We start from the raw sequence: 23,872 nt of genomic DNA on the forward strand, positions 1-23,872 counted from the left end.
TAAAAATTATGAGGTTTCACGTGCCAAAACCACGATCTGATTGTGAGGCACGCCGTAGTGAGGGACTCCGGAATAATTTGGACCACCTGGGGTTCTTTGACGTGCCCCTAAATCTAAGTACACGTTTTTTTTGTTTTTTTTCAGTATCGATGGAGTCGCCTACACAAGTGCTAAAACCAGCCCTATAGCTGGTGCGCCCCCCACCCCTGTTGTGCTTCGGAACACAGTCTACTAATGATGATTGATAAATATACGAAATGAATTTATAATAAGTGACAAGGCAGTGCACAACACAAAACTCTACTTTTACAAGTACATCAAAACGAAAGAAAAGCAATGTCGGGGGAAGCGTGACGCCGCTTGCGTCCTTGTCCAGATCTTAGTATGTACCTTTTCTGTACCTTGGACAAAGATCACCGTTTGCCGAACCGAAACCAAACACTGGCTCAAATCTACACCTATTGCAATCCCTAGGCACGGCGTTGCGGCTTAGGCTACTGCGTATTTGCTTGACTCCGTGTGCAAATAAAAGCTGGGCAACAACGCACATCCTGCTCTGGCAACGCAGAACAATATGTACTGTGGAGGCCGCAACCTCATTTAAGTGACATTCCTTCAAATGTCCGTCGGTACACGATCATCGCTGCTTACATAAACTTACATTATTTCCTTGTCCACGTTAGCACCTACGTCATGTCCCATACCTCTGTTGCTCGTAACGGTGCACGGTTGTATTAGGCTGCATAGTTTTGTTGGGCGCGCTGATAGCGCCTCAGTTGCTTATGTTGCTTCCTGGTGATGCGGAAACAAATGCAGGTCCTAAACAAGAGCATGAATGTGCCGCTACTTAACATGTGTATGATGCTTCCAGGGAGGAGCTCCAACACAGACGATTATTTGCCGAGATTCAAACTGTTGAAGAGGTGAAAGCTTCGACTTTTTGGCTGGGAAGTGTCAACGTCTTGAGGGGAATATGGTTTCGGCCTAAAAGAATTCTCAATTCTGTTCACTGGTTGGTGATTTGGTCCAGGTGAAGTAATCTTTGCGGACACAAACAAAATATTACTCGAAAGCAAATTTATTGTGCAAGACTTTAAAGACAACGCAGCTGAGCCTTCGAGCGACACTGGAAGGAAATAAGATTTTTCCTACATGAGTGGCTTGCCCTCATGCAGGAGGGCGTTACTTTAGAAAGCATTTACTTTAGCAGAAAGCAGTTGCTTTAGAAAGTGCGTTACTTTAGAAAGTATTTAATGCGCGCACAAAATACGTGAATATCACGTAAACGAAAATTGTAATAATATAATCAAGGTCTGCAATTTTAAAGGCGAATAACGAACTTGTAATGCGCGTACAAGCTAAAGTATTTTGGCAACCCGCAAGAACGTGAAACCTGCTGTGCGAAATGCTAGTTACATGGAGGTGCAATATGAGCGCAGCCTGAAAATGCTTTTTCAGTATCGTTGCACCAAACCGCAAATACGGAAATGCGGCTTTACTTGTGACAATAGTCAGAATAAGGCCGTGGAAACGAAGTTGTGTCTAAGTAAAATGCCATCCTTCCACATCATAACTATAGACCTATATATGCTCCACGTTAGTTCTCAAGCATTCCTAGGTATTATAAGGTATTAGGTTAGTGCTCATGAAACCCGTCGTGGTAGCGTTGTAGTTATGGCGCTGCGCTGCTAAACCGAAGGACGCGGGATCAAATCCCAGCCGCGGCGCCCTCACATTTCGACGGGGGCGTCATGCAAAGACGCCTGTTTGCCGGGCATTGGGCGCACATTAAGACACCACAGGGGGTCGAATTAATTCGGAGTCCGCCGCTATGTCATGCCTAATCATGTCGTGGTTTTGGCACTGAAACCACATAATTTAATGTATTACTGTTCATGAACTGCTGTAATGCGGAACGAATATTATGCCTTGGTTGCTTTTGGGAAGGAAGGAAGGAGGAAAACAAGAGGTTAACGAGATTAAGTGTACGGTTGGCTACTCTGCCCAGGGGGATGAGGTAACGGCAGAAAAAAATTGAAAAGAGAAGACATTTTGGAAATTCCACATAATGTGTGACACCGAGTCCGGACCGCTCAATTACTTTGGGTTTTCTGAATATTCCCAACTGACTTTGAAATAACTGTGGGCAATTTCTTCCTTTTCCTAGCTAGCTACTTCAAATAATCACTGCCAGTATCATTTAGCTATCGCGAATCAGCCTGGTGTAACTTTTATTAAGCAATAGGTTTGTTCTGGCTGTCGCCTCCTTTTATCGTCCACCAACTGTTTCACTTGCTAGAGTCTTTGACGAAGCAGGAATCGAATAGAAGGATGGAAAGCCAGGTTGCGTTGTCAACAGCTTTTTCAAGTCTTATAGTAACTTACGATCCACATCAATTAGTGACAGAGTAAAGGGCAAGGCCATTTCTTTATATGATGCTTAGAAGATATTGGAGTCTTTAAGGGGCGCCAGCTACTCCTCATATATAAATGCGCAAATAATAAAGTCCGCAGATATAACAAAAAATAAATTAAAAAACTCAAAGGGAAAGTTAACACAGTAACACAAAGCACAGTTTCATAAATACACTAAAGCCCACACAAAGTCCAGTCACATAGATACACTAAATCTAGTCAACACAATTTCCAGTAACATAACTGCACTAAGGGCACGAAAGAAAACATTTATTAATTTCACATGAATCCGTGCACTGAATGGACTATAGACGGGCCAGACTAAACACGCAGAGTGAGGTTATCACAGATAAATTATCTACTTAATAGTTTCTAAGAACATCGCTTGCTTCTATAAATCTTTGGAGCGTCATTAACACCCGTCTTTGCAATGAATATGTTGGCCATGGACCTAAAATAGTTTTGATGCTGAAGGCCCTCTAGTCCAATGCAATTAAGTGTGTGAAAATTTGTGTGTCGTGTCACGGACATTCTAGCAGGAGACGTATATTCTCATCCACGTAGCTACAAGTGCATTGCGGACTATCAGCTTTTGAATGTAGAAAGTGTTTTGTATACGCGGTACCAACCTGCAGAGGGTGAATCAGCGTTTCAAAGGTTCTGCTTGTATTCAGTGAATACAGTCCCGTGTACATTCAATGTAGACGGGATTTTAAATTGAAGCGAAAGGTCAACGTGAAGTAAATCTGAAGATATTGAATTTTGATCGAACCATGTGGCTCTGCAGCCATGAGCTGAGATGTGTCGTAGTATGTGCCGCAATTCGCCTTGTGTTAGAGAGAGTCCATATGTGACCTTGTTAACAAGTACTTGTCCAGCTGACTCGTATGCTGCAACATTCCCGTGGATTTTGCAGCGGCCAGGCATTCGCTGGAGCATTTTGTGCGATTGTTTTCACTTCCTTTTGTGAGTTGCTTTAGTGCCTCGTAAACTAACGCCATTTAGAGAATTCGTGATGCCCCCTGAAGTGACGACAAAGCTGCCTGCGAGAGACAAAGGCTGACCAATTGTCTCCCTTTTGCACTGAATTTATCTATCATAAGAAAGACAATATTGCAAAAAAGCTCTGCTGTAGTTGATGTTAAGAATGCTATCCTGTAATTTAAACGCCTGCTTTCGTTTCAATTCTGGAATGACAAAGGTGGCTGCAGAAGAATTGGACAAGAACTATCTGTGTACGCTAGAATATATAACCAGGGTATCGAAAATTTATCTGCTATAAGACTAGTTGGGCAGCTATCATACACATGGCTCGTTTGCAAATAATTCCCTCAAATGAAAATTCAATTTTTTGGGGCGACGTGTCGCCATGGAGAGTAGGAGATGTCTGAGAGCCACATTTGTGACGTGGTAGTAGATTTTCGTGCACCTTAATCACCGTATTGTTGTATGACCTATCTCTCTCAATAAGTGCAGTTACAAGTGGCTGTCTTTTATGCTGCACTGAAAGGGTGAAGAAAGTGCCGAAACGTTTCAACCAACTTCATAAAAGGAAATGGAGGATAACGTGCCTCGGCAACTAATAAGGAACTCGAGGTTTCTCGAGGAACGCCGAAGCATACTATAAGTCTCCTAGCTATTAATCGTCGAAGTCACTCTTTAGATGAACGGGGGATCCCATGCGACAACCGGTTCTTTTTCAAATACTTTTTATCTAGCTCTTGCACTCTGAAGCAAGTGTGATACTGAATGTGTCATCTCGCAGGCTTCGTCGAAGTCAGCGCATTGCCATTCCAAAAATAGTTTTCACTTCGATATGGGTGACTACGTGCATTGTAATGTGACCTCGAGTCTTAAGGCAATTTTATGAAGCTAGTTTTTTTTTCAGTGTTACAATTCATTGCTTCCTTCTAGCCGTAAAATAACCAATTTCATTCGGAGCTTTATTTCCTCCGAAGTAATTTCCCAGAAACCATGAATTAACAAACCTTACGTGAACAAAAAAACACGCATACTAGTTAACTGACTGCATCGTTTTTTAAGGGCTTTCTTGACAGAAGACAGGCAAACATATTGTCGATGGAGACAACATTCTTGACAAAGAAATTAAGAAAAAGAATAAAACATCCAATGATAGCTCCTCTGCAGCAGTGGGATGGATTATTAGCAACAGATCCAAAGAAGCTTGGAAGTTTTTCTAGAAAACTGGCGAAGATCAGTCGGTATTCCGAACCTGATATTCGATGACGCAAAAGCCAGGTATAAGTGACAAATCGCGTCGTTTCCATAATTCCGCTCTGTGTCAATCTCGTTATATTGGTCAACCACCTTGTGACTTCAGTCTACTCGGCAACATGTGCCTTGTGTAGTTCTTAGTATGATCGTGCCAAAAAATGCTTGATGCAGTAATTATGCTGGCGCTTCTCATGACATCTCTGCATATGTCATGCAGACATGCTCTCAACAGGTCGTGCACTATTTTGTATATATCTTTATCAAATATGGTAATAGTATGCCTACTCCGGAAAGAGTAGCTAAAGCCGACTCACAATGACGAGGGGCCTAAATTTACTCGCACACTATCGGCCGATTTCACCAATTGCTGGGTATTACAGGCATTCTAGCACATTATTTACAGCTGATAATGATGTACTTGAATAAAAAATACTTTACGCCAATTCGGCATGAATGTAAGTACTGTGTTTCTCGTATGAGATTACAAGTAAAATTTTATGATGATTTCATTTCGCTCGACCTGAGCATGCGCGTAGACTGTTTTTAGATAAAAAAATATTTCCATGTATACTGTTCAGTTTTCATTACAGATTGATAAATAATCTTGTCTCGGTATGCATACTTTATTAACTGTATTTACGAGTACGGGGGCGAGCGAACTCACTATAAACGGTGCTCTGTCCACCAGCGGCAGTGTTACGTCAGGGGCGATTTAGGAATATTTCCCTGGGCCTTATGGGCTTGTGATGTACCGAAATTTTGTTGATGATCTTCATGGCAAAGCGACTTTTTACACAGCTTATGGCGCGGTTTACATAGTGATCCAAGATGAGCCTGACGTAGTAAAGCGAATCTTTCACTGCGATCCCTCCTAGACTTTACTGACCGTGGCTACTAGGTGATGCTGCGGTCTTGCAGAATAGCCCAATACTTTAAAAAATACAAAAAGAAAAAGAAAACATTGAAGTATGCGTTCCCGTTGGTGGGACACAACTTCGATCAGTAGCCCGATGCTCTATTAGGCCACAACTGCTTTTGCTTTTCTTGGTCGCTTGTTAAGCACAATGGTATTTCACAAAGCAAGCGCCCATGCTACCTGCATGCAAAGGGTAGTGTTTACATTAAAACTGCTTGCAGTTCAGCAATTCAACCAGCAACGCCGCCTAGTCGGGTTGTCAAAGCCGCGCGTGTACGTATCAACGCCAATTAGCTTTTTGAGATGATCGACGCGCCTGTCACGGGTGCACGAGAGCTCAGGAGCGCGCGCCAGTTTCCTTTACGCCAGATACGCAAAAATGAAATGGGAAAATTTAGAGCACCCTAATAACAGGCTTCATGGTAGCGTTGATTTAGGTGGATTCAAAGTTGTGCGTCGGACTTGCATAATTTTTACTCTACATCCCAATGAGTCTATCGTGTCCGTAGGCAAAAACTAGGGAGGTGCACGCCGCGTCCGCCGCTGGGTTCCTTCCAGCACCAGCAGGTGGCGCTCGCCTCGGCGCAGCCGCGGCAGCGGCGGCATCAGCGGGAGGCGCGCGCTATCGAATTAGTATAAGAACTCTAGAGGAAAAGCTCCCCATAGCACCTATGCTTTGAAATCGGTAACCGCAAGCACGCCGCAATGTTGATACTCTGTGCAGGCGTGCAACCGCAGTGGACGAGATTCCATTCAGACGAGACGCACTGAGCGCGCGATCTCGAGCCTCCCTTGGTAGGGTGACGCTATCTAGTTCAGGCGCCTGTCAACAGATTCCTTCTCCACCTTAAATTTTACATAAATATTTAATAAATAACCTACGGATCTTTCTGAATAATATACGAATTGAACTGTATAGACATTGTCCATACCTACGTGCTACGTGTAAATGCTTGTTTTTGCATGATATCTTCAATATGTTTACAGTTACAAAATGAGAGGTATAGCAAGATGGCGGTGCCTTTGCGATTGCCATTTTTTTCGACCAGCTTTTCTGCTAGGGTTAGTATAATCACACGGCGCGCGCAGCGTGTGCTGGTGTGTTCTTTGCAGCACCAGCAGATGGCGCTCGCCTCTACGTCGCAAAGCAGCACTGGCTGGCTATGACCCCCCCCCCCCCCCCGGTGGGTCACTTTCCATTTATTTATGATTTCCGCACTTCAATTGAAGAAACAAGTAAGTCCTCCTAGGCTTTCCTCGGTGTCCTTATCTGTTCGCTTTATGTGTTTGTGACATATATATATATATATATATATATATATATATATATATATATATATATATATTGTCACGTGCAACAGAAGGCCTTCAGAGCAAGAAGTCCTGCACCGGCAGAGACGAGTACTAGCCAGGAAGATGGCTGACCCCAAAAACGAAAAACCTCTTCTTCTTCTCTCCTTGCCTGAATACTGGCTCGCGCTCGCCGCAGCTCGAGACCTCGTGGCATTTTCCCCCTGTGAAAAAAACGGGCATCGTCCCGATGCTAGCGCTGGTCGACGTAGGTAGAGGGAAAGAAAAAAAAGGGAAGGAACATAAAGTAAGCACAAGTGGGCGGTGAGGGAGAGAAAAATAAAGTACATCATAAAGTTGAGACGCTGTCGCACTATCGCGCGAAATAAGGTTTGAGTCGTACAACGTGCACAATCTCCGAGTGCTGCCTTCGACGCTGGGGTGACATGGCACTATCCGGGAGAACCTCGTAGTTCACGTCACTAACGCGACGCAGCACTTTGTAGGGTCCAAAGTAGCGACTGAGCAGTTTCTCTGACAACCCCTGGCGGCGCACCGGCGTCCACACCCAAACTTGATCACCCGGGTGGTATTCCACTTGGCGATGGCGAAGATTGTAGCGACGTGCATCTACACTCTGCTGTTGCGTGATGTGTAGGCGTGCCAATTGGCGAGCTTCTTCTGCGTACTGCGTAAATTGCTCAGCGTCAGGGGTGAGCAGCGCGTCGTAATCGTGTGGAAGCATCGCATCCAGCATGGTCTGAACCTCACGTCCATAGACAAGACGAAACGGCGTGAATCGCGTCGTCTCCTGGATGGCAGAGTTGTACGCAAATGTTACGTACGGTAGAACCTGATCCCACGTCTTGTGTTGTACATCGGCGTACATGGATAACATGTCGGCGATGGTTTTGTTCAATCGTTCCGTCAACCCGTTGGTCTGCGGATGATATGCAGTGGTCTTGCGATGGCTCGTGTAGCTTAGCTTGAATACGTCGTCAATCAGCTGGGCCGTGAAAGCTGTGCCTCTGTCAGTGATCACGTAAGACGGGGCTCCATGTCGAAGAACGATCTGGTCTATAAAGAACTGGGCAACATCGGCAGCCGTAGCGCGTGGTAGAGCCCTTGTCTCGGCGTATCTGGTTAAGTAATCTGTGGCGACTACGATCCACTTGTTGCCGGCTGATGATAGTGGAAAAGGCCCGAGTAAATCCATGCCTATTTGATCGAATGGTGCCCTGGGTGGTGCGATCGGTTGCAGCAGCCCCGCGGGCTTCAGTGGCGGGGATTTGCGGCGTTGACATTCCCGACAACTCTTGACGTAGCGCTTTACAGATGTAGATAGTTTGGGCCAGTGGTACGCCTGTTGAACTCTGGCGAGAGTTCGGGAGGAGCCTAAGTGACCAGATGTGGGCTCGTCATGGCAGGCAAGAAGAATGTCGTCGCGCATGTCAGCAGGTATGACGAGAAGGTAGGGTTTGCCGTTGTTGTTCGAGTTTTTCTTATACAGGACACCTCTTCGAAGGCAGAAGGACGAGAGACTGCGAGAAAGGCGTCGAGGTATGGGAGAGTTGCGTCCTTCGAGGTTCTCGATGATTGCGCCAAGACCCACTTTGCAGCTCGTCGCGTACCACTGGTCGGATGAGGTCGCAGAGGGAGTCGATGTTGATGCTACCTCCGGCAGCTCCGATCTGATCCATCGATGACGCGACGCTGATTTGCCGGTCGTACACTGCTGACCGCTGCTGAAGCACTTTTTCCATTGTCGTGGCTTCCGTTAAGAACTCGGCCACAGTCGTCGGGGGACTCCGAACAAGGCCAGCGAAAAGCTGCTCCTTAACCCCTCGCATTAAGTGCCGGAGCTTCCTATCTTCTGCCATGTCCGGGTCAGCTCGACGAAAGAGGCGCGTCATGTCCTCAACGTACATCATCACACTTTCGTTGGGCATTTGGATGCGCGACTGAATGGCCCGCTCGGCGCGTTCACAGCGATCAGCATTGGCGTAACTTGCCCGCAGATGACGACAAAAGTCGCTCCACGACGAGAAGGGTTCGCGGTTCTCGTACCAGGTGCGAGCGCCATCCTCCAGGCTAAAGTATACATTCTTCAGCTTGTTCGCATCGGTCCACCCATTGAAATCAGCGACGCGTTCGAACTGAGCCAACCAGTCTTCGACATCCTCAAGGATGGAACCATGGAAGACTTTTGGCACTTTCTGTAGCGTATAGTGAGCAGCACTAGTAGTGCCTTCCATACCGCTTTGGTGCGCAGCTGACGTAGTCTCGGGAAGAGGTCCAAGCTCAGGGGGCAATCCTCGGACTCTTCGGCTGGCCCGGTGAACAGGTGTTGTCACTGTAGGCACAGGGCTACCAGGAGGCGTGTAGGACATTTGCTGGGACTACCCAGCAAATGTCCTACACGCCTCCTGGTAGCCCTGTGCCTACAGTGACAACACTATATATATATATATATATATATATATATATATGACGTGAGCAGCTAGCTTTGCCAGCGTGTCCTTTGCCTTTGAATGTGATATACAAATACGTCTCTTTTCCAGCTGACAGTTTACCAAAAGCCAGCATCGAGTGGTTCAAGGTGATCCTAGCTGTAAGGTCATTGCATTTTCGCATACTTTCATTGCCGATATGGCGGAAATAGCGCTAACAGTAAGATTTGTGCGAAGTAGACATTATTGTGCTACTGCTGAACTTTAATTTCGCTATTGCAACAAGGTCCCTAAACGGAATAATGCGAATATTTCCTTAGTACTTTTTAATTAGCCGGACGCCCCGACAATGCAATTTGTTGCGCAAATAATGCCCGCCTGTTCAGGTTATCCACCTCAACAAGCCAAAATACGGGCCATGTGCCGGCGATGCTTAATAAAATTTTTTTGCTCTAAAGATATGGAAAGAAAGAAGGCCACATGGCACACATCTTGGCGCCCTGCAATCAAATCGTGGACTGTATTTTCGCTGTTGTACAAAACACACAAGCCAAAAATTCTGAGCTTCGCGCCGTTTATGGGTCAGTACACACTGGGCGGTCCGTTAAAGGGCGTGTAAAAAGCGCCCCCTGTCACCCACGACGGCCTCTCCAACCTCCTCATTAGCGGCAGCGACGCGCGAAGTCGGTCAGCAGCTGTTGCAGCACTTTCGCTGTACATGACGGCAATAGCGGGACCATAACTGGGAGCGAAACAGGAGTCGGGGCAGGGGGCATAGGAGCAGGGTGGTTCCGCGCATCGTTTCTCCACCTGCCGTTTTTTCCCACACTTGAGAGTGCACCTGCGGGCTAGCGTCATGCATAGCCAGCCATTACAGACAGAAGCCATGCACACGGACTCTATGCTTCAACGGAGGCAGACTGGAGAAGCTTTAATGGTGAAGAGTGGATAATTCGTAACGCTGAAGAAGTCTGTTATAAAAGATATACAGCGTAGAAAGCAATGTAAAGACAGCGGCAAGTCTACTCCTGCTCGAAGACTATAGAAACGGCAGTTATTGTGGCCCCTAGTAGCTGGACGGGATTAGCTCATACACGTACTGAAACAGAATCAATATGCAAACACATACACAAGGAACAAGAGTGAGAGGACGTCTGCAGAAAGGGCCCATCACCTTTTATGTTTATGCTTTTCGTTCTGTGGATTACAAGATTTTTCCGCTTGCGAGGGGAGTTTTCATTTCTTCGATTCCATTTCTTCGATAGCTGTATCATTTAGGACCGTAAGGTTAAGAACATTACGATTTTTATTTCGGGAGCGCTAGTACATCGCCAAGTAGAGTGGCTCCCTTCAACAGGTTGAGCTAAGGAGCCAATCGCGATCGAAAAGTGTGTTCTCGATCGGGTTCGATAGCGATCGAAAGTGTCCCATGCGACTTGGGTATAAGGGAGTTGTTGAAGTCATATGCGCTCTGGATCTTCACACCTGCTACACGGCCCTTCAGATATCGATCGAGCCCTATTGTGACTGAATTTCATGATTGTACTAGGCTTTGTCGCGCGAGCTGTGGTAGGGAACTGATTGGGATCGGTAAATTGGATTCTGACCAAGTTTAGTTGTGATCGAGAATGACCAGTGTGACCTTAACGCATTTTGACAACACTGACATTGAATGGTGAAGATGGCTGTGAATGTTTTCAGCGGTCTGTACAAATATCGAACAGTCAGCCATCATTAAAAATATTTTCGTAAGAAAAATAGACTATATGCCACTTTTCTCCACACCTTACCTGTTTTCTTTTGTTTTCCGTTTCTCACTTTTTTTTTTGAGTTTAAACAATATTTCATATTCTTGGTACTTTCCGCCTTTTTACAGAGGAAAAACACAGACAGTTTTAGTTTAGCGTGTTTACCGGAATAGCGGGCGTACCGGAATAGCGGGATGGAAATGCGCATGCTCAGAGCGCTAAACGACCCCTACCGTTTACCGTGCGCACGCTATTTCTCAGAGTTAACGTTAGCGTGTTAGCGTGTTTGCGTAGTTCACGTAAAACATGGCGGCGGTCCCGGACGCCCGCTTCGAACTGAATTTGGCGTTGTTTTTGTAGAATTCACTTCGTTCGTAGCAAATGACTGCGTAAACGGCTTTTGCTTACTCTCATGCCGCTTCGACGAGACAGTTATGGCTAATCTTGAGGAATTTTCATGATCGCTTCTCGTTTCGAACGCGCCTAAGCCTAACGAGAGAAATTTTCTCCGAGATGCGAGCGCCACCTGTCGGTAAAGTCGGGAGATAGGCGTGGTGACGGCATATGGCCTCTGAGATCGAAGCATTTCGGAGGCTATGGTAGACCGCTTGTACTGCTTGTCTGTTTCGCTGCAGATCGGCGGACATGGCAAGTAAATATACAACGCGCTCCTGGCTTCCATTGCGCTGCCTCTCGCACTTTCCGGACGCACACACACATAGGCTTAGGTGCCCTATGTATGCGAAATTCAAAGCGTAATGGAAAAGCGTCCCGCACGTAAACTACGCCATCATGCTATACTAAAACTCTCTTTCTGCAAAGTTCGTTTGCGGAACGGTAACGCTATTTCCCTTAACCCCGGTGTTACGCTAACGTTAAAATAAAACTGTCTATTGTTATGGCATAGTTGATTTTTTTATCAGAGTAAATTTAAAATCAAAGAATGTCTCATTTCTTCGTGTAAAGAAATTTCCTGTAGTAAGAATGGAAGTACCCGATTATTTTACATTTATTTTTTGTAGGCGTGGGGCAGCCAGCAGCCATTCCAATGGGGAAGACACAGTAATTAGAAATCTTGGCCGTAGCCATGGGCGCCATATCATTTTGACGTCGCCTTGTGGTATGCGTGCTGGCAACTGAAACCCTAGTGATGCATCCCGTTTAACAACCGACTGATTGATATTGTCGAGAATGTTTGCTAAAACCAGCACGGCGTTCCGAAACACAAAGAGATACTATTTGGCAGTATTCGTGTTTTAGAATGAATTTCGTCAGCGCTGTTATTACTGAAAGCTCAGCAGCGAAGGCAGCCTCTGGAAAACGACATCATGTCCCTTCATGATATTGAAGCAGTAGAGAGAGAGAGAAAAAAAAAACAAGACGTGAAAAGCAGAGAAGCTAAGCAGGTTAAGTGTCCAGTTGGCTACTGTGCACAGGGGGATGGGATCATGGCAGGAAAGGTGAGCAAACAAGAGAATACGAAAAAAGCAACACATCAGTTCGCATACACTATAGTTTTTCGATCATTCCCTTTTGTTTTGAAAAGAACACTAGTGCTTTTAAAGCAGTTCGGAACGACGTTGAAACAGTAGATGTGTATTATTATCGGCGCCAAGTGTCTGTTGTTCTCTAGGAGCAGTGCTGCCTGCCCGTTCTGCACAGCTGGTTTATAAGGCCATGTCACTGTTCATTGGCACGGTGTTTTCTGCGAGGGATATGGTGGGAAGGGTGGCAAGTTACCCTTGCTCGCAAACTCAAACGCACGTAACCACACACTTGCAGGACACGCGACTAAACACGTGCAAATGCAAGCAAATTACGCCTTGTGAAACCACCTACATTAGTGCGTATTTACCTCACACATTTTATACATGACTGAAATACATTTTAAGGTAACTCGCATCGCAAGTGCTAAAATGAAATCGCGTTTAGACTCACACATGTGAAATACAAAGTGAAGTGCAACAAGAGCTGTAAGCCGCAACTTCCATTTTCGTGTAGAAGGTGTATGCCATCGGAAACAGGCTGCGCGTGACTTGAGTGCTGTCGAAATCCTGGAGCGTGCACAACATTCGTCCGATATTGCAGGACTTCAGGAACTGGCGAACCAGTGTGTTCTTCGGACTTGTCCACCCGGCTAGCCTGGCTCTACGCAGAGGCAACAGTTTCCACACTTGCCCATTGGGCACCGCATGAAAGGCACTCGACATTGACAAGCACACGGAATCAACGAGACGTGAGCGCTTGACATGGCGAGCTTGTCAATTTCGTGCTGCCTGCTACGATGACATCGTACCTTGCAACTAGCAGGATCGATTGGGCCATTGGAGAGCGCGTACGCGCCTTGCGAATACCCCATTCACCAACAGCCCCACGATCATCGCGTGGCTCAAAACATGTTATCCGCGTTTACATGTGCATGCGAAAAGTGAGACGGCTGCCACAGGTTGCGCTTGTTTCGTACAAAGGGAGATGCGCAACTTGTGCACGCTTTCGTATATTATTACTGCTTAGCGCTATGAAATGCGACGCTCTATTGTCGCATGCACATGTAAACGCGGATAACATGTTTTGAGCCACGCGATGATCGTGGGGCTGTCGTTGAATGGGGTAATTCGCAAGGCGCGTACGCGCTGCCCAATGGCCCAATCGATCCTGCTAGTTGCAAGGTACGATGTCATCGTAGCAGGCAGCACGAAATTGACAAGCTCGCGATGTCAAGCGCTCACGTCTCGTTGATTCCGTGTGCTTGTCAATGTCGAGTGCCTTTCATGCGGTGCCCAATGGGCAAGTGTGGAAACTGTTGCGTCTGCGTAGAGCCAGGCTAGCCGGGTGGACAAGTCCGAAGAACACCCTCAAATACCCCGCACCACGATAATTTGGACACCGGGACATGAATGCGTCAGCGGAAACCATCGTGCACAGCACGATAGCCCGAGGTCACTGCAACCGGGCACTGCAAGAGACGCCAGAAGACCCAAGTCCAGACACACTACAAACTTACTACGATATACTGCAGCACTACCGCCTTTCGAGAAGAACGATGCCGCCACCCCACCCATCCCTCACCAGAGCTGAAGCCACGACCTGGAGGCAACTCCAGACCAACACCTATCCTCACCTCACGCTCCTTCACGCGATGTACCCCACCCTTTATCAGCCCCTTTGTCCTTTCTGTACAGAGCGAGCTACCCTCTACCACACCACATAGGCATGCCAAAATATCGCCAATAACTCCCCAAGTCGAAACGCAACGCACGAGCAGTGGGAGATGGTGCTGACCAGCTGGGCACTGGAGGATCAGCGAAAGCTTATCGCCAGAGCCGAAAGTGCTGCCACCGCCGCTGGGGCCCTGGACTGAAGGCTCCACCCACCACGGAGATCGACGCTTCTCCGTGCCTCATCAAAGTGAAGTTTTGTCTCTCTCTCTCTCTCCCTCGATGCGATACGCCAGAGCTAATGTGCGCCGCATTAGTGAGACAGATGCCGGCGTGTGCGCTCCTCTACTCAACAGGGAAACACACTCGCCGGGTAAAGCCTCCGGCTTGTTTCGGACAAAAGTGAAGGCGCCACATAAGAAACGCTGTCGCACAGTCTTACCAGTCATGTGCTGGAAAATTGCGATACGTTACTGGCACTTTCGTGTAAACGCGGCTCATGAGACCCCATAGAATGCAATCTCAGTGACATTACTTCTTGACTGACAACAACGGGCAGCGCTCTAGTCTAGGTTGGTTGCCGCTGGCCATGGACTTCCGGATCGTGGCTTCTCCAACATTGTCACGCTTCTGTTACTCCGGTGCTATTCCTGTTCAGAAGGCATTTTGAACCACTATTTTAATCATTTAATCCAGAGGTCGCCAAAGGACTTCCAGTTTCATCCTCTGGAACAACTTGTAAAGCTTAGCGGGCAAGGTGACTACTAAGTTGCAAGATCCTGCAAATATCCAGAACCCTCTAGCTGGCAGCAATTTCGGTACACAGGTATGGATTTACTCTGAAATGCATTCAGAAATGGCAGTTTCATATAGATACAAATTAATTTCACTCCGAAATGCGCAAGAAAGCTACGTACACAAGCTCAACAAAAGGGGGCCTGTTGCTTATGTTTGAGCCCGTGAAGAACCTGTCACAATTGAACTGCAGGGAAAAAAACCTTATTTCTTGGCAAACTGGTGCTCTGGAAATATTCGGCCCGGAAGTTTTCTCACGTCACGACCCCGCCTCCTTCACAGAGCAGGCTAAAAACAACGTTCGCCAGCAGACACACGAGACACTTCTTTTGTAGTCTGAAACTGAACACCCACCATGATTAACCACATCAGTCAAGAGACACGTAACATAATGCAGGAAAGCGAGTAGAGGGTTGTAACAATATCGTCGAAACATCTGACATAGAAGAGCGCAAGTGCGTTCTTCTATGCTGGCCAGACCTTTAGCTGGCTCGCAAGAGCACCGACTTTCAGTACGTCGGCAGCTGCGACAGCCTAACAGTTGCACAAGTTTTGTGAAGTTGCGCTTAACATTCGCCGTTTCGCCAGCTCGTTCCATCTTGACGCTCTGGAAAGCAAGAAAAAAAAAGGGTAGCTCTCGCGTGAGCTAGCTATAGATTTGGTCGGCTGTACGTGCTCTAAACTGAATACATTCTACTGCTTTAGCAAGGCGCAGATGTATGCTTGAATACTGGAAGTCGCATCCACACAGCAAAAGCGCTAGTGGCGAATTTTATTGACACTCTGAGAAGTAATAACACGCTAGAACCCTAATTTTACTTGCCCGCTGTCACTTTCAAAAAATAATCACAGCATACTTATGAGAACTTTTCGCTTTTTTTACACATTTACGTAAACTGATAATGTGGAATAACTTTGTCATTTATCAGTAAACGATTTCCGTGCATTAGTTGAGCAAGGTGCCGCTAGTGGCACTGCTGCTTGCGTGTACAGGAAAGGAGTAATGGTGCCAGCGCTAATATTCGCAAATGCCATCATATGCTTAAATTGGATATATTGGCGGGTTCGGAAGTTAACCAAAGATCAGTTGGCCGGTTGGCTTTGGGAGCCCACGGTAATACCACAAATGAGGCAGTGCAGGGTGACATGGGTTGGGCCTCTTTTGAAGTCAGAGAAGCACAGAGCAAAATTAGTTTTGAAGAAAGGCTCAGGAACATGGATGAAAATAAATGGGCGGCTAAAGTGCACAAGTATCTCTACATGAAAAGCGTAGACACAGAATGGAGGAAGAGGTCAAGGAAGTTGGCAACCAAGTACAGGATAATCGAAACTGCAAATAGACAACCAGGAGTCATCAGAAAGAAAGTGAGAGAAATAGAGACCGTGAATTGGATGCAAAGAATGGAAACAAAAAGGACAATGGAGATTTACAAGAATGAGAAGAAAGAAATTAGAAGGTAAAATCTGTACGATAACACAAAGGGCAGTGCCTTGCTATTTGAGGCTCGAGCCGGTTGCCTAGGGACGAAAACATATCGGAATAAATATTCGGAACTAGATGAGACATGTGCATGCTGCAGTAAAGATCCAGAAACCACTCAGCACATCCTGATGGAATGCGACGGGATCCACCCAACGAGAACCGTAGGTAACGTGCAACTCCCAGAAGCGCTTGGTTTCAACGTGGAAGGAAACATAAACAGATCAGCCGTAGAGATCAGCAAGAGAAGATTGGAGTACTGGTGGAAAAAAAGCAGGGAAAAGATGGATACGACCTGATCTCTTAAAATCATAGGCAGCGGCACAAGGTGAATTTTTGAAAAGGAAAAATAATAATGAGAGGTACACAAAAATGCTAGATAAAGAACATGTATAGTATACCTGATTAAATCAAGCAGGCTAGGTGACTATTTGTCGCCGCCCCGTTTCAAAGGGGATGCCAATAAATCATCATCATCATCATCATCATCATCACCACAGATTCTTTTATTTCGATCTCAGTGCATGTATACGCTGTAACATGTGCCATCTATGCTAAATCTCTATTGACGAGATACAGTTGGGCAAGCAAACTACAGTCCGCGCGATACAAATCCGTATGCAGAAGCTGGGCCACCTCGTACCGACGCACGGACGCCCAACGTAGGTCCAAACAATATCGTCCGGAAAGCAAACAAAAAGCATCATTGCGAGGCAGTGCAAACCAGAGACAAGGAGGAGGAAACATGTAGAAAAACAAAAGCAAACAAGAAGCCAAGAAACCAAATCGCAGCAGTCTCCAGCATGCGTCAGAGGCGCCTTGACCGTGATCCGTCCCGGACAGCGACGCATGCCACGGATGCCGACACGCACACTGTCTGTCGCTCGCTCGCCGTATCTCTCGTTCCGTTCCCCTCAAGCCGCCATCTGCTTTCGCTCCGGGGACAGACAGCTAACACCAAGTGGGTAGCGGTAGTCGCATTCTGGCGCTTGAGGTCCGCTTCCCACGGGGTTGCCAGCTGTCGACCTACCGCGAGCGAGGAAAAACCTCGTTTTGGGCTCCTTATCCCCCCCCCCCCCCCTCCCCTGCGTCCAGCACCTGCCAGCAACGCGGACCGCTGACCGCTGTGTACTTAATCCGTGACATCTCTCATTCCGTAACTACAGCACAGTCGGGCTGCGAGCATTCGAGCCCTCTATTTGCCGGCGTAAATTGCTTTGCATATAGCCTTTGAAGCGATCGACACAACACCAACACAGACGAGAGAGAAATATCAAGAACGAGCCGCGCTGACGGACAGCTAGCTAGATGAAATTGTGAAGTTTCTTAACATCCGGAGTTGCACACTGACCTCTATGAGGGACGTCGCAGTGAAGGCGTCATTTTTTTTTTTTTTTAATTTCAGTGAAGGTGTTGAAATGAGCATTTTCGGTGGTGTGACTCTGCACTTAAAAATTGCGTGAGCAGCGCGATATTTCTAAGCGTCATCGTTACTATCAGTCATACTGTGAAACAACTCTGCGTAAGCGCAACTAGCTCCATTGTTCCAATAACAATAAAATTGGTTTTACAGACAGGCTCACTTGAGATCGTTTAACTGAAAGTGAAAGACACCCTGCAGGAATGCTAATTTATTATTGTTGCGCAGAGTAGTCGGATTTCTACTGTGGTCATTATATTGTCACAATTACCTAAATATTCGATCACATTGGTGGATTGAGTCGATAAAAAGTAAAAATTCGGCACAGACACCTAATTTGCTTTGGCGAAATTTTTTCACTTAGGTATTCATCCGCATGTCATCGTGCACGTGGTAAACTTGCACGGCATTCCGTCTGAGACGTGATGGCATTGGTACACCTCATTTTATACACCCATGATTTAGCGTCAAGAGTGTTGTTGTTTCCTGTCACGAATGTGGCTCCTACACACTATGGGGGATTGGCCAAGAAATGGCCAAGCGGAGCGCAGCGTAGTCATTTCGTATCAAAGGATCGTTAGCGCGTGATAGAAGACGATGACGACAGTGACTCGCGCGCCGTCAAATGTACTTTAGCATATAGGGAAGACACGATGCCGGGTTGTGTAAAACAGCAAGAAATTTGACGCCAATCCGAGAATTTCTTGCCGTGTTTTTACTCTTTGCGCAGTCGGCCATTTTTGGTACTATGTTTTGGTCACGCCGGCTCCGCATTTTCGGTAAATGGGGAAAGTATATAATCCTGTCGCATTAAAACATGCCGTCAAATGGCATTTACAGACAGACTACACTGATGGTAAAGAACCGTGTACCGATATTTCATCACGTTTGCAATGAAGACGTAGACTTCCACACTCAGAATGCTAGTGAAATTTGGTTTAATGTTCAGGATCGCCGCTTGTTCATGCAGCATAAAATGATGAGAGTGTTTAGCCTTCCTCTGCGCGTTTCCTGGATAATTGTCCGCTCTCCCTCCTAGACTTGTCGAAACTTCGTCCTCCTAACTTCTTACTCATTTCTTGATACGTATATTAACATGCTGAGAGCCCATTTTCCACCACAAAATCAGAGGTTAAAGTCGGCGCTATTCCACCTGTGTTATTTTGTTGGATCGTTTTCGAGAACTTCACAAACTGAACTTTTCAAATTCCTAATTGGCATCCTTTCGCTAATGATTGCTGTTATTCACTTGTGAACATCAGAAACCGAAATAAGCACTAAGAATACAAAAAATTGTGAGTGTTACTTAGCAATTACCATGTAGAGTTGGGTACACATATGCACAAAACTAGTGTAATTTTTTATGATGTGTCAAATAGGCCAATAAGTGAATTTACGGGGATGAAATTTTTCAAGTACTTCAAGTAAACATTGCGAGGCTGGCTCGCTATGCGACCGAACAAAAAAAAACGCAACTAAACGACTTCCAACGCGATTAGTGGATGAATCCACACCAGATGATTACAAAGAAAATCAACTTCCCACGCACCGCAGCGGAACCAATTTCTGTGACAAAATCACTTGCAGTTAATTATCTATGAAACGTGACTTATGCATTGAGATAACGCTATGCAGGTCCAATGTACATCTTGGAATCTAAGTGAAGCCAAGCTTTCAGGAAGCGGGTAATCAAACGTTTTAAATTTGCCCATTTCATTGGCGCAAAGAAAACTGGAGCTCGCGCATGCGCTCTCGCGCGCCCGTACTAATCAGTGTGACACGCGCGGCAATCATCTCATTAATTTGATTGGACGTTTGCACGATAGACGTATCCACGAGATTTGTGGCCTAATAGAGCATCGGCTTGAATCGAACAGAGCTGAGGCTCCATCCCAAGGCTCCATCCCAGCATCGGGCCACGTAATTAAACTTCTAGAATATGAGCTATTCGGCCAAGACAGCAGCATACTGCAGCCACGATCAGGAAGGTCAGGGAGCGTTCGCGAAGAAAAGCTTTCGGTTTTTCAAAGGGTCCACTCATGGCTGTTGCGGCGACGCGTGCGGACGCGTCGTTCGCAGATGCGAATTCTACGGCGGTGCGCAGCCTGGGAAACTGCGTGTCCAATTTCTGCGCCGTCGCGGCCGGGCCTGCATTTACGTAGTGCGTGCTGCGCGTTGCACGTGCTGTGTGGCACCTGCGAAGGCGGCGGCTGTCCGGCGCCGCACCTGGCTGTCAGGTGCGTCGCCCGGCTGCCAGCCACTTCGCGTGCGATTATTTTTCTGTTCGTTTCGTTTATTCTACGGTCTTTACCTCCGCCACCGCTGTACTACTCCCCCTTTTCGCGGCACCCCGACCGGGAGCGGACCGCAGCTCGTGGAGCGGCGCGCAATACGCAGCGCGGCCTCGTCGCTAGCTCGGCGAGCGCCATCTGGTGAACGGGCCGCGCACGACGTTCCCACCACCTGGAAACGAACGCCGTGAGTTGCGAGCGGGCGTGTAACTTGTACCGGCGGCAGCCAGGTGATGCCCTGACGAGCGAAGGTGATTACTGACCAGACGCGCGATACTCTGACGCAGCTTTGAATGCGGGAGAGCGGCGTGTTCTGCCGCTGAACGTGAGGTGCTGGGTTCGACTCGCGGTTTGTAGAGTTACTATACAGGCTCGAGTCTATAGAGTAACTAGAGTTACTAGAGGTACTAAGTAAGTAGAGTAGCTAAAGTAACTAGAGCAACTGAGTAACTAGAGTTACGCTTGAGTATCTAGGGTAATTAGAGTAACTAAGTCACTAGAGTAAGGAGAACTAAGTACCTAGACTTACGCTAGAGTTACTGCGTTACCTCGAGCGACACTTTACAACGCACTTTAGAAGTAATTGTTCCGGTATCTGCATGAACGGCCGTCCATGCTTACATATAATTTCCATTGGCACATTAGGCCGCGTGGCAACCCGGGGTGAGAAGTTAAAAAGGTACCACTTTTTTCGGCGCATGTTAAAGAACGAGATCTTGGACATTAATGGTCAGCCTTTTGCTCGGCATCTCTCATAGCCAGCCAGTGCTGCTTTGCGACGTTAAACACAAGAAATATCGAGAACAGAAAGTTCAAGTGAACCTGTTTAGTGTTGTAATCCAGGAGCCGCCTGGTCTCAAGTTCTCCAGTTATGTGGTGTTCGTGTGTGCTAGTGATTTTATGTACAATAGTTGTACTTTAATTAGAATTGAACGATATTTCATGTGTCTCGAACGCCACTATAGGCAGTGAACTACATTGTAAAAATAAATATAGAACGCAAATCCAACACGCACACATTATATATATATATATATATATATATATATATATATATCGTAAATGCTGGATTGAAATTTTTATAGAGCTCTTCTCCTTATTAGAATAAGTTATGGCGAACTTATGGCGGATTCACAAAAGCTGTCATGATTTAAACACAGCGGAAGAATCATGATTTTTAACACAGCTGGTTTGAGGGACGTCGCAGTTAAAGGTTCTTGAATATTTCTTTTGTTCCGCTGAAGGTTCTCTAACGTACACGCAAAACATGGCAAACAACTGTTTTGTATTCCTTCCCAGTGGCATGCGACCACCGCTAACAGAAATCGAACACAGGATCTCGTGCCCACAGCAGCCGCACGCCATAGCCACTCCACCACAAGGGCGTGTCATAACGAGAAACTGAATGTGAAGGCATGACAATTAAAGTGCGGAAAACGAACACGTTGAAAATCTCTCTGCGCGCGTGTGTGCGTGTGTGCGTGTGTCAAAGCTCGAAACCAAGAAAACGGCGAAAGCACAGCACGCATAGGCATATCTACGCCGGGGGGGGGGGGGGGGTATCCACACGGTATCCTGGGTAAACTATGCGTGTCACAGGTGTTTATATTTATTCCCACTACGAAGCAATGTTCTAGTGACGAGCGATAAATGTTTACTCTGTGTAGGTTCATTTCAGCTTAGTAGAAAGTTACTCATTGAAGTGTTCTAGGGTAGGAATGTTTCCCATACTCGCAAAAAAATTCCACGATGTACGGACTTGAAGTTCTCTGGAAACAGGGAGAATTTTAAGCGCAATGCGTTCTGAAACTTTCACTTTCCTGGTATAAATGGATGTGTTGCATATAATTAGTAAACCCTCGTTTTTCCACGTGTTTTCATGCATCATACAAGATGCGTAGTTTGTTCCTCTGGTGTCCGCGGTGAACTAAACATGGCATCTTGTTTATATCTGGGGAAAATTAGGGGCATGGTATGGGCAATATGTAGGCAATGCTCCAAATGAGTGCGTTAAATTCGCCTCTGCCAATAGAATGGACGGCTGCGCTGTCATAGTTACAACTACAACTGAGGTCAAATTTTGCGGACATTGCGGGGAAGCATTGAGCCCACTGCCCTGACAGAACTATAAACTCCACCAAGACCAAATTTAATAAAAATTGGTGGTACGCCATGAAACTCAAAATCATTACATGCGGGCAAGTTTTCAAGCGGGACAATTATATACGGGCAACTTCTTTAACTATGTGATATATAATTACAGGAAACAAAGTTTTATTGGAAATGTTCAAAAGCAACAGCGTCGCAGGAAATTTGGTTGTAATTCTCCAAGGTCGCACGCATCTGCTGTCTTTTTTTTTTGTCTATATTGCAAGTCATTTATGTTGATTGTACTTCGTTGCATATAACCTCGACAATACTATTACCTTAACTAGCGATACATTTGTGCCATAGACAAACACCAAGTAGAATGTTTTGTTCAATTAGGAATGTCTGTAACAAAGGTGCATTTTTTTATGTGCTTTCCTCGTCACATAAAGAAGTTCTTCCCTGTTTAAAACGCTCCATACATTCGTAGATCTTGCTTCGCGATAAACAATTGTCACCATACTGCGCTTGCATTCGACGAATAAGTTCCGTAGGTTTCACACCTTCCGCAAACAAAAAGTGAAATCACAGCCCTCGTTTAAGTATAAACCGCATTCACGCGATCTTGCGCGCGACCGCGACACGCGACACGCGACGCGATGGAGATGGCTGTCGCGGACGCACGTCGCCTGCAAGTCGTACCGCATGCGAGCGACGAGCGAGCGACGACTTTGAGCGACGTCTCCCCGGTGTTGCAGGTATGAGGGCAGCAAATACTCGCCGAAACTGGCGTGACGCTTGCTTTATTAATTTAAGTTGATGTGTTTTAGTGTAAAGAGCAGCATAAATATTTCTAAAGGTCTTGCATTAGGTTATTATCCTTGCACGTATCAAAATCTAGTCGTTTGCTCGTTCCGTGCGACAATCAGTAGTGCTTGACTGATGTATATCCAGTTCCGGCTTCGCGCTATTGGCTAATCGCTCATAGCACTTCCGGGCGACGAGCGACAAATTCTAGATTTCTAGAACCTAGCGATTGAGCGAAAAGACCGAGCGAACTGTTCGCGCGACGGCCCGTTTGGCCGCTCGAAGCCGTCGCTCGTCGCCGTCGCGTACAAAATCGCGTGAATGCGGTTAGGGCTTTACTATTTGGTGCAGATCGACAATTTAGGTGCCATGCTTAACGGTCTGCTGCACTCTAACGACAGACACGGGAATAAGAGTGACACGTTCCATACAAGTGTTCCAGACGACACTAATTGAGCGATGGATACTTGCAGTGTTACCAAACCCTAGTGTGCGAGACTTTACTTTTTTGACTTTCTCTCGTATATAGAGGGCAAACCGCAAACAATCTCTCTCTCTCTAATATTAGAGAGACAGATTGCTTGCGGTTTGCCCCTTCAGTCGAGAAATAGCTGGTACGCAACGGACAGCACGCCATTGCAAAACCTATTGACAATCTCTAAACTTTTTGATGAGTTTCTATAGCAGTCGATAAACTCGTTAGAAGAGCGATGGAATTATCCTTTACATTTTTGTAAGGAATGACAACTTTCGCCCGTAGTAACACACCTGCCTCCTTT

The 23,872-nt window shown here is 46.4% G+C and overlaps 1 protein-coding gene and 1 long non-coding RNA gene across 2 annotated transcripts in view; both read left to right on the forward strand.

Annotated features, from left to right (window-relative positions):
• Nucleotides 1-23,872, forward strand: part of LOC119431664 (uncharacterized) — a 512,426-nt gene that overhangs the window by 220,674 nt on the left and 267,880 nt on the right. The window lies entirely within an intron of this gene.
• Nucleotides 20,265-23,872, forward strand: part of LOC125940941 (uncharacterized) — a 55,664-nt gene continuing 52,056 nt past the window's right edge. Inside the window, exon 1 of the long non-coding RNA XR_007464097.1 lies at nt 20,265-20,449. This is a non-coding gene — a long non-coding RNA (uncharacterized LOC125940941). The remainder of the gene's footprint in view (nt 20,450-23,872) is intronic.

Source organism: Dermacentor silvarum, chromosome 10 (genome assembly GCF_013339745.2).
Source record: "Dermacentor silvarum isolate Dsil-2018 chromosome 10, BIME_Dsil_1.4, whole genome shotgun sequence".
Taxonomy (NCBI): Eukaryota; Metazoa; Arthropoda; class Arachnida; order Ixodida; family Ixodidae; genus Dermacentor; species Dermacentor silvarum.